At 37.2% G+C, this 13,299-nt stretch overlaps 1 non-coding gene across 1 annotated transcript; it reads left to right on the forward strand.

Moving 5' to 3' along the window:
- Window positions 1-9,104: 9,104 nt before the first annotated feature.
- LOC113001498 (5S ribosomal RNA) lies at window positions 9,105-9,223 on the forward strand. Its single transcript, XR_003266893.1, has one exon. It is a non-coding gene; the product is annotated as a 5S ribosomal RNA (ribosomal RNA).
- Window positions 9,224-13,299: the final 4,076 nt, after the last annotated feature.

Raw genomic sequence — 13,299 nt, forward strand, 5'->3', positions numbered from 1 at the left:
AGAGAGGCTCCACTCCTTGTCCATGAAAGTTCGTATGTTGTTGATCACGGCCGCTAACGAGTGTGTTATAGGAACACCATTGGCAATCATCTTCAAGGCCATAATAGAATTTGATTCACATATGATATTCTTTAGACCCTTCGATCAATCAATTTTTAGCCCATGAAAGATTGCTTTGAGGTCTACATTCATATTAGTAGTAACACCACACGGTCCAACAAATCCCACTATCCAATGAGCATCTGAATATCTGATAACTCCACCAAAGCCTTATTTGCCTGGATTCCCAACTGATCTCCTATCAGTATTAAGTTTGACAAATCCTTGTGGTGGATAGTGCCACTTAATGTCTCTAGGTTTGGGAATATATATACTTTGGCTTGCAAAACACTTTCTGCACCAACGAACAAATGCCATAAATCTTGATTATTATCATATGAGAGTTCCAGGTTTGATTTTGAAAGATTAGTTTGTTCCTCACTGTCTAGATACACCAGCAAGCAATGAGGAAGATGTCCACACTCATTCCCTTAGCGTAGAACTGCAGCCAAGTTGTTAGGCTCTAGTAGTTGCTACTAGACTTTGAGGGCCAGAAACTCCTAATACGAGAATAGAAAGGTAAAGTATTGTATTGATTTATGTCGTGCCTTATTACATTTGATGAGTATTTATAATGGAATTGTAATAATAGAATTTGGAATTCTGTGATGACAAGGTCCTAACGGAAAGAGAGAAAATATTCCTAATGGCAGACAAGATCAAGAGCTGCTCCCTTGATAGCCAGCTCAGCAGAAACGGTTATAGGAAATCTTTAAGGTAAGTTGGGGCCCTGCTCATCCTTTGTGGTCGTGCTTTTGTTGCTTCTGGTTTTTCTGTGTTGCTATCATTCCCTATGCCTTCCAAAAGCACCTTGTCCTCAAGGTGGTAATCAGTTTGAAGTTGGGTCCAGTCTTTCCATGAAGTATCATCCGATGATAATCCTTGCCATTGAACAAGGACTTCTAGCTTGGAGTCAGCTGTCTGGTGTGTGTTCAATATAACTAGAGGTTAAATGATAAGATGATCATCCTTAGTGAGCACTGTTAAGGTTATGATGTGAAGGTTGTCACCGGGGCGTGAAGAATGAAAGGGTTTGAGTAGGAAACAATGAAAGATCGGGTGTGTACAAGCTTCTACAAGTAATTGAAGTTTGTAGGCTGATAGCCCAATCTTTTTGATGACCCGGAATGACCCATAAAATCTTTTGGCGAGCTTGGAGTACCCAATGGGTTGACCCGAAACGGAGGTCTGCCAGTGTGGCCTGAGTTTGACCAGAACCAAATCTCCAATCATAAACTAAACGTTGCGACGTTTAGTGTTTGCAAAGTGCTTCATGTGAGCCTAAGCCTTTTCTAGTTTCTTCTTAACTTCCGCAAAAATTGCCTCTCGATCAGTGAGCATGTTATCAACAACGTCAATGTTAGAATCACCTGCCAGATATTGTGGAAAATTAAAGGGCTTTTTGCCAAAAGTGATTTCATAAGGAAAGAAGCCCGAGCCCGAGTGCCAAGATGTGTTGTATGACCATTCAACCCGGTGTAGCAATTTTCCTCAAGATGAAGGCTTCTTATGGACAAAGGCTCAAAGATACTGTTCGATAACTCGATTCAAGACCTCTATATGGTCATCTGATTGAGGATGATACACAGAGCTCATGCGTAACTGTGTCTAACTTAAACGAAAGAGGTCTTGCCAAAAACGACTAAGAAATAGGGGATCATGGTCCGAGACTAAGCTTCACGGCATTCCATGGATTTTCCCAACAAGGTCCATGAACAGGACTGCAACTGTGTAAGAAGTGTGTCGGGTTGGGAGCATACCCAGATGAATCCCTTTTGAAAAGCGGTCGATGACCACAAGAATGGTGGTATAGCCACGAAATGCGGGTAATCCAGTTATGAAGTCGAGAGACAAGTCCTCCCATGGCCGACAGGGAACTGGTACCGAGCATAATAGACATGTGGCCTTCTTAGTTTCATATTTCGTGTGTTGACAGTCGACACATGAAGCAAATTCAGTGTGCTCATCGAGGTGGTCAATAATAGCTTGTCAGAACTGAGCAAATTCTAAATCTTGAGCCAACTGGGCCTTTAATTCCTCCAGAAAGGTTAAACAAGGCACTGATAATAGTGACAATGTACCAGAAGGGCCTTCCGGAAGTCTGGACAGAGCATCAACGACCACGCTGGTATTACCAGAGCGATACTGAATGTTGTAATCATATCCCATTAGACGCGCGAGGTACATCTATTGCTCCGACGTCTCTATCACCTGTGTTAGCAACTCTTTCATACTATGGTGGTCTGTGAGTATATTGAAGCGACGACCAAGTAGATACTGGCGCCATTTTTTTACGGCGGCCGTAATCACAAATAATTCGTGAACATACATCGAAGCACAGAGCAGTTTCAGAGGGAAGGCTTTGCTAAAGTAGGCAATGGGGTGACCTCGTTGAGATAACATCGCACCCATGCATGTCCCTGACGCATCAGTCTCCACCGTGAAGGGAAGTGTGAAATCAGGCAGGTGAAGGATGGGAGTCGACGTTAGAACATACTTGAGGTGAGCAAAGGCTGATTAGGCTTCCAAGGTCCACTGGAAGGGCTCAATTGTTAGTAACTTATTCAAAGGTGTGGCAATCGTGGCGTATCCAAGAATGAATCTTCGATAAAAATCGACGAGGCCCAAGAAGCTACACAGAGCGTGCGCAAAATGAGGTTTGGGCCATTGTTGGATGGCTTGAACTTTGGCCAACACTGGTTTGACCCCACGCGACAAGACCACATGACCCAGGTATTTGACTTGGTGTTGAGCAAACGTGCATTTCGAAAGTTTTAAAACAAATTATTCCTTCAACAAGACTCAAAAGGTTTTCTCCAAGTGAATTATATGATCCTCCAAGGTTGAACTGTATATGAGAATGTCATCAAAGAAAACGATAATAAATTGACGGAGGAATGGGCGAAAGATAGTGTTCATTGTGGCCTGGAACGATGAAGGTGCACTACACAACCCGAATGACATCACCCTAAACTCAAAGTGACCATGGTGTGTGAGAAAAGTAGTTTTACAAATATCATCTTCAGACATGAGGATCTGATGATAACCTTGCAACAAATCCAACTTAGAAAACCAGGAAGCACCGACTAACTCATCTAACAACTCATCAATTATGGGAATCGGAAAATGATCCTTGATCGTAAGTGCGTTCAATGCTCTGTAATGAACACAAAACCTCCAAGTGCCATCATGTTTACGAACCAAGAGAACAAGGGAGGAAAAAGGGCTTGTACTAGGTCGAATTATGCCTCTCTGTAGCATAGAATCAACCTGGGATTCGATTTCGACTTTTGGGTAATACGGGTAACAATAGGGTCGAACATTGATAGGGTCTGAGTTTGGGGCTAAGTGTATATGGTGGTCTGTGGGTCGGGAAGACGGAAGTGCCTGGGGAGTTTGAAACAGGGAAGCAAATTGGGTCAAAAGGGATTGGATTGCCGGTAGTGGTGTGTGTTGGGATTTGTCGGAAAAAAGGGAGGTCAATGGGGTTTAAAGTGATATGAAATTAAGCACTAGCACCTACGGTGCGGACAAGGTGTCTCACCTGGGTGGGAGAAAGGGGCTGAAGTGTGGAGGTATCCTTACCCTTGAATTCAATAGTACAACCCTAGTGCAGGAATTTCATGGACAAAGTAGTATAGTCCGTGAGGATGGGGCCTAACGAGCGTAACCATTGCACCCCGAGAACAAGGTTAGCACCACATAGAGGCAGAATATGGAGGTCAATAGTGAATTCAATGTTCTGGATCATTACCGGCACAGTTGGACATAATTGTTGACAATGGAGATACTGACCGTTGCCCACCATAACCTTGAGAGGGGTGGTGTCGCAAGGAGAAAGGCCCAAACGCGAGACCAAGGTGTCCTGGATAAAGTTGTGGGTACTACCCCCATCAACCAGGATCAACACCTTCTGGGCAGCAATCAGGCCTGATAATCACAGAGTTTCTAGGGCCAAAGGACCCGTGAGGGAGTGTAAATTGAGTTGGGCTGCATTCAGATCAACCGGGTCGGGCGGTTCGGGTTCAAAGCCCAAGGGGATATAATCTTCAGCACAACGATCATCCTCGTCTGCAATCAAAAGGAAAACCCTAGAGCTGCAATGATGGCCACGATGATACCTTTCCTCACAATTGAAACAAAGGTCTCGCTCAGGGCGTGAAGCCAGTTCTTCTGATGTCAAGTGTTTGAGAGGAACAGAGGAGGAAGGTTTTGTCGAGGAAGATAATAGTGGAGGAGGCGGCAAAGAGATGGGGGTGGGGTTGTAGCGGTTATCCTGGAAGGAAAAGGAGGTGCGCGACCCTGAACGGCACGGTGAGAGTCTATGAGCTTCTCCTCCTGAAGACATGCGAGCTCAGCTGCCTGTACCAACGATAATGGTTGCAGGGCTTGTACATCGTGATGAATGTCGGGACTCAGACCCGAGATACAGCAACTGAGAAGGAAGTGTAGAGGAATACCAACGACGCGATTTGCCAAGTCCTCAAACTCATAGAGGTAAGAATGGACTGTGGTTTTCTAGGTTAATTTGAACAAGGCACTAGTCGGGTCCTCATATTGGGAGGGTGCGAAATGGGTTTGAAGGGCATAGAGGAAAATAGGCCAGGAGGTGAGCTGACCGTTGCTGGCCATCCATTGGAACTAGGCCAAAGCACGACCATCCATATAAAAAGAGGTGATGGTTAGCCGTTCATGGTCGGGGGTGTTGTGATATTCAAAGAATAGGTTAATTGTGAATATCCAACACAATGGTTCAGAGCCATCAAAGCGAGGCACGTCAAGCTTCATACGGTGAGGCTGGGCAGAAGGGGAAGATGGTGGGATGGTGGTGGACGAGGTAGGTGAGGATACAAGGTGTTACACCCTCTACCCCATACATATATGTACTAATAATAAAAGAAATAAGAAATCAAACTTGATTAAAAGTTTTTAAAACACATTTAAATATAAGCCTTTTAAGAGGGTGGAAGACTCACATTCACCTTTCTAACATCATAATAAAACTTGTCCAAATAAATAATAAATTCACTTCGACTCAAAACAAGGTCGTCTAAAACTTCATACAATTAATATAGAACCTATACCCTAATGTCACATCCTATCAGAGCATTGTGTTCCCATGTCCTCTAGCATCAGGTTCTTCATAGTCATCCACCTATTCATCTGCTCTCACGAACACAAGGTTCGAGATCATCACAAGATCCAAACACAAATAACACACTGGGAGTGAGTTATCACATTCCTAACTAATGAAGAGTAACGAGACAACATGTAGGTGTAAATATCATAAAAACAAAATAAAACTTACTTACACATAGCTCACATCATTTCACCACTTTGTCACCCAACATCGCATCATAACATAACATGTCTCATTCATCTTCACAATATTCACATATTCAAGGATCAACACACAATATCACCAAGTCAATCAATATCGATCAATACACAAGCGTTATGCAACATATACACTAAGACTCAATCCTATATGCAATGTGATACCATGTCAGTGAAAAACCTTGTCGGGCGCCTAGCAGTACATGATAAGACAAACCACACACTAGCAAGTCAGGTCACTCTCACTAGGTAAGATCATAGGGAGACCAGTCAGGGTCACAGTATTTTGCGAGAATGCTCCAACCATATGGAATCAATATAGGCTTAAAGGAGCACTCAAACCGGGTGACCCCCAAGGCCTACACTCCGAAGAGTCCGTCAGGGCCTCTCCCTCCTGATTCAGGTCCAACCCATAAAATATTTTAGCACACGGACTCTATCTATGAACTGTACAAAACACATGACTCCTCAACTGTTCTCAAAATAGTTTATCTCGTCGCCTTTAAAGGGTCTTAGCATTAACTCGTCGCCCTTAAAGAGACTTAGCATTAACTAGTCGCCCTTAAAGGGACTTATGGTCGTGTGATTGTAGAATTCACAGCTCACAACTCAATGCACACAATATCTCAATGCACATATATATCTCAATCATATGCATACTCAATTTATCACATACACTCGATCTCAATCACAATGGTATAATCTCAATTTAACACGTTATCACACCTCATGAATCATATACATTTACCTATGAACTATGCAATACACACAATTACTCAATTGTTTTCAAAATCATTTTAACTCGTCGGGTTCCCACAGTGGATCCCATCACAATACTCGTCGCCCTTAAAGGGTCTTACAATTGTGTGATTGCATAGTTCATAGCTCACAACTCAATACACACATCTCAATACACATTTATTTCACCATTTATCACAGGTTCAATTTATCACATACTCATAATTTGAATCACAATTTCATAATCTCAATATAATAATTTATACAAAAGGTTTATCACAACATGGACAATAAAACCCATCAAATAATTTTACACAATTATATCAAAATCATGGGTCAAAACGCAAAAACATCAAGAACACTCAAGTTTATCAATTAATTCTTATCAGAACATCAATTGGTGCGTAAAGACAATAATATTGTATTTATAATTGTAAAGGAAAAATTATAATTTAATAAACACCCAAAAATAAACCCCAATTTAATCCTCTAAGTATCTCAACACATGTTCTCACTAATCCCCAATTGTGAATAACTCATCCCTTACCTCTAAGTGGACTCACGTGACTTTCGAAAGTGATAGCGGAATCTCTAGCGGTTCCCTGAGATTTCTCCAATTTTTCCTCCGACTGCTCCAATAGAGTTCCCAAACGTTAGAGAGACGGAGAAGGGATTGAAGCCTCCATTCATACTGTCTTCATGTGATTCCTTTTCTTCCTGCACGATTATTATCTAGCAAATCCCAACGGTGAAGGTGTTAGAAATTTAATTTTTAACAAAATATCAAACTTTCGTGAAAATCCAATGGTTAACGAATCCAGGATCATAGTTTTACCGAGACAACTCTGGGTTTCTACGGGAAAAGAAAAAGTCACGATGCGAACAACATTTCTCTCATCTCCGACATATTTTAGTAATTCCCAACGGTGAGAATTCTTGTAATTGAGTTGTGAACCTGTTTATTAAATTTCATAACGATCCAACGGTGAATAAGTCCGAGATCGTCATTTTTCTGAGACAGGTTTGGTAGTTTGCGGGAAAAAGGGAGAGCATTGAGAGGAGAAAGGGAAAAACGAAAATGAGGGAAAGAAGAGGCACCGTCAGTGTGAAAAATGACCTAACGCTATTTATAGTTAGGTTTACTCTATTTATTTATTTATTATTTTATAAAAACAAACTCTATTTTATTCTCTATCAAACAAATAAATAAAATACCCTTTTTATTTTCTCTCAAACCATTATTTTAATTAATAATTATATCTCCTTATTTATTTATTTATAAAATCTCATCATTTTTCTAAAACTCTATTTATTTATAAATAATAATTCTTTTTAAATTATCTTAGGAAAAATGGGATGTTACACAAGGGATTTGGGTGTAGCCAGGATAGTGATAAGGGTATCAAGTTTGAGTCATGGTTTGAAGGTTTTCACTGAGCGCCAGTTGATGAGTGGTGAGCTTGGCAATGGCGTCCTTCACTCTGTCCGAGGAGACCTTCGAGCGGGTGGACTCCGCCATTCGAACAAGAGCACCAAATTTTTAGGCTCTAGTAGTTGTTGCTAGACTTCGAGGGCCATAACCTCCTAATACGAGAATAGAAAGGTAAAGTATTGTATTGATTTCTACTTAGCCTTATTACATTTGATGAGTATTTATAATGGAATTGTAATAACAGAATTTGGAATTCTGTGGGGACAAGGTCCTAACAAAAAGAGAGAAAATATTCCTAATGGCAGACAAGATCAAGAGCTGCTCCCTTGATAGCCAGCTTAGCAGAAACGGTTATAGGAAATCTTTGAGGTAAGCTGGGGCCCTGCTTTTCCTTTGTGGTCGTGCTTTTGTTGCTTCTGGTTTTTCTATGTTGCTATCACAAGTTGTACTATCATCAAAATTGGGATTGCTCCAAACGTCCAATTTGAGAAGGTTCCTAATCGTTCTTGAAAACTGACAATCTCGCAACAAATGGAAGATTGATTCTTCATGATCGCCACACCTACAACAAGAATAGTCAAAACAAATATGCCAACGTGGTCAAAAGAGGTTAGCGGGAATGCTCTTATGGTCTAAGAATCAGATGTAGTGTTTGATATTTTTTGGTAATTGGAGAGACCACACCCAAGTTCCATGAACCGCAGTAGCACAATGGAAGAACGAGCTCTAGTGAGCCACTTGTAAGTAGTTTTGGCCGGAAAATTTGCCATCAGAAGAAGCATCCCAAATAATCATGTCAAGCACATTGTCTGGTAAAGTGAGAGTTGTAATATCATTCTTAAGATTAGGTATCACAAATTCCCTCCAGAAGCCATAAATTTTGCATGGAATAGGTAGGTATGGAATCAAGAACCGAAGTGGCCAGAGTGACTATATCGACTCTACTAAGAAGCTTAGCTTTCCAACTTGTCAATCTAGAGTGAACATGATCTAATATGTAAGAGAAAAATAAAAAAAATTTACCTGGTCTGCGAGAAAAGGAAACCCTAGATGGCTAGTGATTTTTGGAGTGTGTTGGTACCCCAAAATGCTACTGAATTTGTCAATTTTCTATCGAGGAACATTCTTGGATGCCATGAATGTAGACTTGTGCACATTAATCTTCAATCCATAGCCTTGTCTTAACTCGTTGGCAAGTGCACCAAATTTTTCACAAGTAGTAAAGTACTCGGAAGTCCGAGTATGAAATCCACAAGGACTTTGTTTGTACTTAGATTAATGCAAATCCAATTTACAAGCAAAAGATAAGAAATTAATTTAAAATAACATATAAAGAAAGATAGTAGATAAGATAAATATTTAAAGATAAAAATAGAAGATAGAAAAGATAAAATATTTAAATTAAAAGATGATAAAGATAAAGATAAAAATAGAAGAAAAAAAGATAAGATGAGAAAAATAAAAGATTAAGATAAGATAAAAAAGACAAATTCAGAATGAGTGTGATTATACTAACACTAATGCACCAGATCCCATCAGAACTCCGCAGTTAAGCGTGATAGGGCGAGAGTAGTACTAGGATGGGTGATCTCCTGGGAAGTCCTCGTGTTGCACCTCTTTTTATGGTTTTTCTTTTATTCTGAGTATTTTTCTTTAAAACAAAGTAAAAGGTCCGATAAGTTAATTAATTTTTGTGATTGATAGGGAGATAAATGTATCGTGGGCCCCATGGGTCATTCAGCGTAGAAAGTCGGTCGAAAATCGGTCTGGGTAGAAGGAGTTTCAAGTCGAGGATCATGTATTTCTGAAGGTTACTCTTATGACCAGAGTTGAAAAGGCTGCAAAGTCCCAAAAACTTCTTTGAAGATTATAGGTCCTTACTAGATTCTTAAGAGGATTGACTCTATTGCTTATCATGTCGCTTTACCTTCAAACATATCCAACGTACATCCTGCTTTCCATGTGTCTCAGCTTCAGCAATATGTTCTTGATCCTTCTCATGTGATTGAGTTGGACTCTGTGCAAGTAAGAGACAATCTTACTTATGACGTGATACCTCTAAAGATCAGCTTTGGCTTTCTCTCCGCCATTATTAATTTGATTATGAATTATACTACCGCCACTAATATGTCTATTAAGTGGAATAATGAGATTTTGCAACCCTTCCCTCCTCATCGGGATCTTCGACAAGGGAATCTCATGTCTCCTTATCCTTTTGTTCTTTGTATGGAGAAGCTATCCTTATCCAAGAACAAGTTTAGATGGGTGTGTGGCAACCAATTGTGTCTATTAGGAAAGGTCTAGGTATATCTCATCTATTTTTTGCAGATGATTACCTTTTTTTCACCAAGGTGAAAACATCTCAGGCTAGTTGAGAAAACTCTTTCCTTCTTTTGCAAGGTGATAACTGCTAAATATAAGCTATTTTTCATAATAAAAATATATTTAAAATATCTTTAAAAATATTTATTTAGCATTTATTTTTTGTTTAAATGTTAGGAATTGATATTTTCATTATTTATGACTTATAGATATGAAAAGAAGGGATTAAAAGAGAAAAAGATCCAGAAAATATAAAAAATATGAATAAGGATGATTTTTAGCATCAGACCCAAATCCACTCCAACAACTATAAAAAAAGAGTCAAGTCAAGGAGAAAAGACACCACCCCACACTATCCCGGAGACTGAGAGCTCTCTAATAAATACATCATAAGCCTAAGTATCTCAAATAGGAGAAATCCTTCTTTTTATGTCCTTTTTCCATCCCTTCTCCTCCATCAATTTCTATACCCCTTTTCAAGTGTAAGGCTCTTGTGGCTATGAGAGGCTAAACCCTTAGTTAGGGCTTGGCAGGCCTAAAAAGCCAAAAAATATATTGTACACTTCATATTTATCAATACAAACAAGTGTTTTCTTTCCTATTATCCTTTCTTATTTTAATTCATGTATCATTCATCCTTGCATCATCTTTAAGGATTAGGTGCTCAACAGAGGGTAATCCTTAATAGAAAAACAAGGAAGGTTTTGCATGCATCTGTTTTGGGAATTAGTCGCTCGACAGAGGGTAGTTTCTAATAGAACTAAAAGGAAGAGGTATCTTAATAAAATCATTGCTAGACATAGAGTGGTTGCATTATGCCCATGCATCAAAACAAGCATCTAGAATTAGAACTTCATGCATTTTATCTATTGAGTCTAACATTTGGGAGATAGATAAGTAAGATAGGCTTGTCATCGTGAGATATCAGAGGTAAGTATTTTAACAGATGTGGGTAGGAAAAATTCACCAAATTGACAGAGAAAAATTTAAAATAATACATCTTAGGCAAATAAGGCAGGCTAAGTATTTGCCTAAGATGTATTCAGGGGTAAGTATTTTACACCCTTTCAATGGGGCAACTGTAGTACATCTTGTCTGTATTTTTTTCCTTCAATTTTTGTAGTTTTCACAACAGTGTTCAAGGATTAAGTATTAGAAAACATGACTCATTATAAGTTGAAAATGTAATTCACCATTATATTTTCAATGGAGAAGGTAGATGTCGCCTATCATGTTGAAGTATACAATATATGAGATTTACAAAATTGAGTATAAAATATAGTTCACCCATTATGTTAGTCATGTTAAAGAATACAAAATAAAAGAAAATACAATAAAAGGTGAAAAACCAAAAATATCTAATTTCGTCTTAAATTTTGATTGAATAAAATAATCTATTATGTATCTCTTTGCTTTTAACTTCCTCCTAAATTAAATAAATATATTGACTTTTTAAAAACAAATATTTGTTAGTATCTATATATTTACATAATATACATTTTTAATTTGATTCTTATGAAAAAGTAAATTTAATTTTCATATGTTTATTTATTTTGAGTTCAATTATAGTGTTGTTTGTCACTATTATAATATTATTTGATAGAATTTTAACTTAATAAATAAAATAAATAAATTAATAATGATTTCAAATATAAAATATATTATTTTTGAATTCTATACTTGGCAATTATTATTTAATTTCCATCACCATAAACAATTGTTATAACTATAAACAAATGTCATTTATTATCACTATGCTAATAATTTTTATATATAGTGTGAGACATAATTAAAAATTCAAAAGTATTTTCTAGCACAAAATGAGAATACATAGTTATATTCAGGGATCAAAATATCAAAAAGTTATTAAGTTATACCAAACTAAAAAAAAACAACTTTTTAACATGTGACGGTCATGTAGATGACATGTGACAATCACATATCGCTTAGCTAGAGATGTTGCTACCAAAGCTAGTTGGTTCAAAGAAAATTATGGATATGTGTTTGCTTAGCTAGTTCAGTCGATCGTTAGCTTAGCTAGATGATGCAATCCTACACCTTGCAAAAATTGCAAAGCCAAGTTTCCAAAACATTAGTGGTTACCCAAGCATTCAAACTCACAATAAATTCATCATTAATGATCTCTTATGCTTTCTAATCGATTATTATACTCAAAAACATCATCATTCTTGCATAATCCCAATGTTTCTAAGCTTAGGGTTCAAAGGGGTAAAAGGGAAAACAACATAGTAAAAGGAAAGCAATGGACAAAGAGGGAAACACTTATGTCTAGGACATGTAGAGATGAGCTCTGAGTATTGGGTTTTTAAATATCTGCTCTTTCTCCCTCTTCTTGCTTCTCCTCCTACTTCTCTTCCTTTTCTCTTTCTCTCTCTAACTCCCCTTTTTCCTCTACTTAAATAGAGTGTGTGGGTTTAGTGGGCCTAATCCCACCTTGGGCCTTAGTTCTCGATTTGGATCCTATTATCTTATTCATGTTCATTTCTAATATAAGATAGTTATTACTCCTTCCGTATCATTATAATTGTCATGTAAGAGAAAAATATTTATCATTTTTTCAATGTAACATTAATTAATTTTTCACTTATATTTCTTATAATATTAATGATGAGCAAAAAAATTTATAAATGAATTTATGATGGTATAAGATTATTTTTGTGAAATTAATATCCTCTTTCATCTATTTATTATTTTTTCTTGTTATGTGTAAAACAACCTAAGACAATAATGTTTTTGGGATGGAGGAAGTATTATTAATCCTATAACTATCATTAACCTTTAATTATAAAAACTATTCCATAAAAGAGATCTATGTATTATTTATTACTAACTATATTTTTTAATTGTGCGATGCATGGGATAAACAAAGGGTTTGGGTGTCTTTATTTGGATTTTATTTTTTTTATTTAACTGTAATAATGAGCATAGATGTTTGTCAAAGAACATGACAACTATTAATTTTTTTATCTAACTAATACTACAATTTTATCTTAAATGTATTTACTTTTATTTAATGGAATTGAACCTTTGAATAATATTTACTTAGAAAATATTTAAAATATGCAAAATCATAACAAGTGTATAGTATTTAACATGTGCATAAATATACATTAATAAAATCAAACTTTTTATTTAACATGTGTCATTTGTTCCATGTGGTTATCCCAAATGTGAAAATTGACATTACATGATTATTTTACTTGAATTTTATATTTTATTCAAATAACGCTACAACAAATGTGAAAATAGACTTAAACAATTATAAGGATGATTGATTTTACTTGAATTTTTTTATTTATTCAAATAACGCAAATTTTTTTATCTTAAATGTTATTGTCTTTTATTTAATG

This window comes from Glycine max, chromosome 4 (assembly GCF_000004515.6).
Source record: "Glycine max cultivar Williams 82 chromosome 4, Glycine_max_v4.0, whole genome shotgun sequence".
NCBI lineage: Eukaryota > Viridiplantae > Streptophyta > Magnoliopsida > Fabales > Fabaceae > Glycine > Glycine max.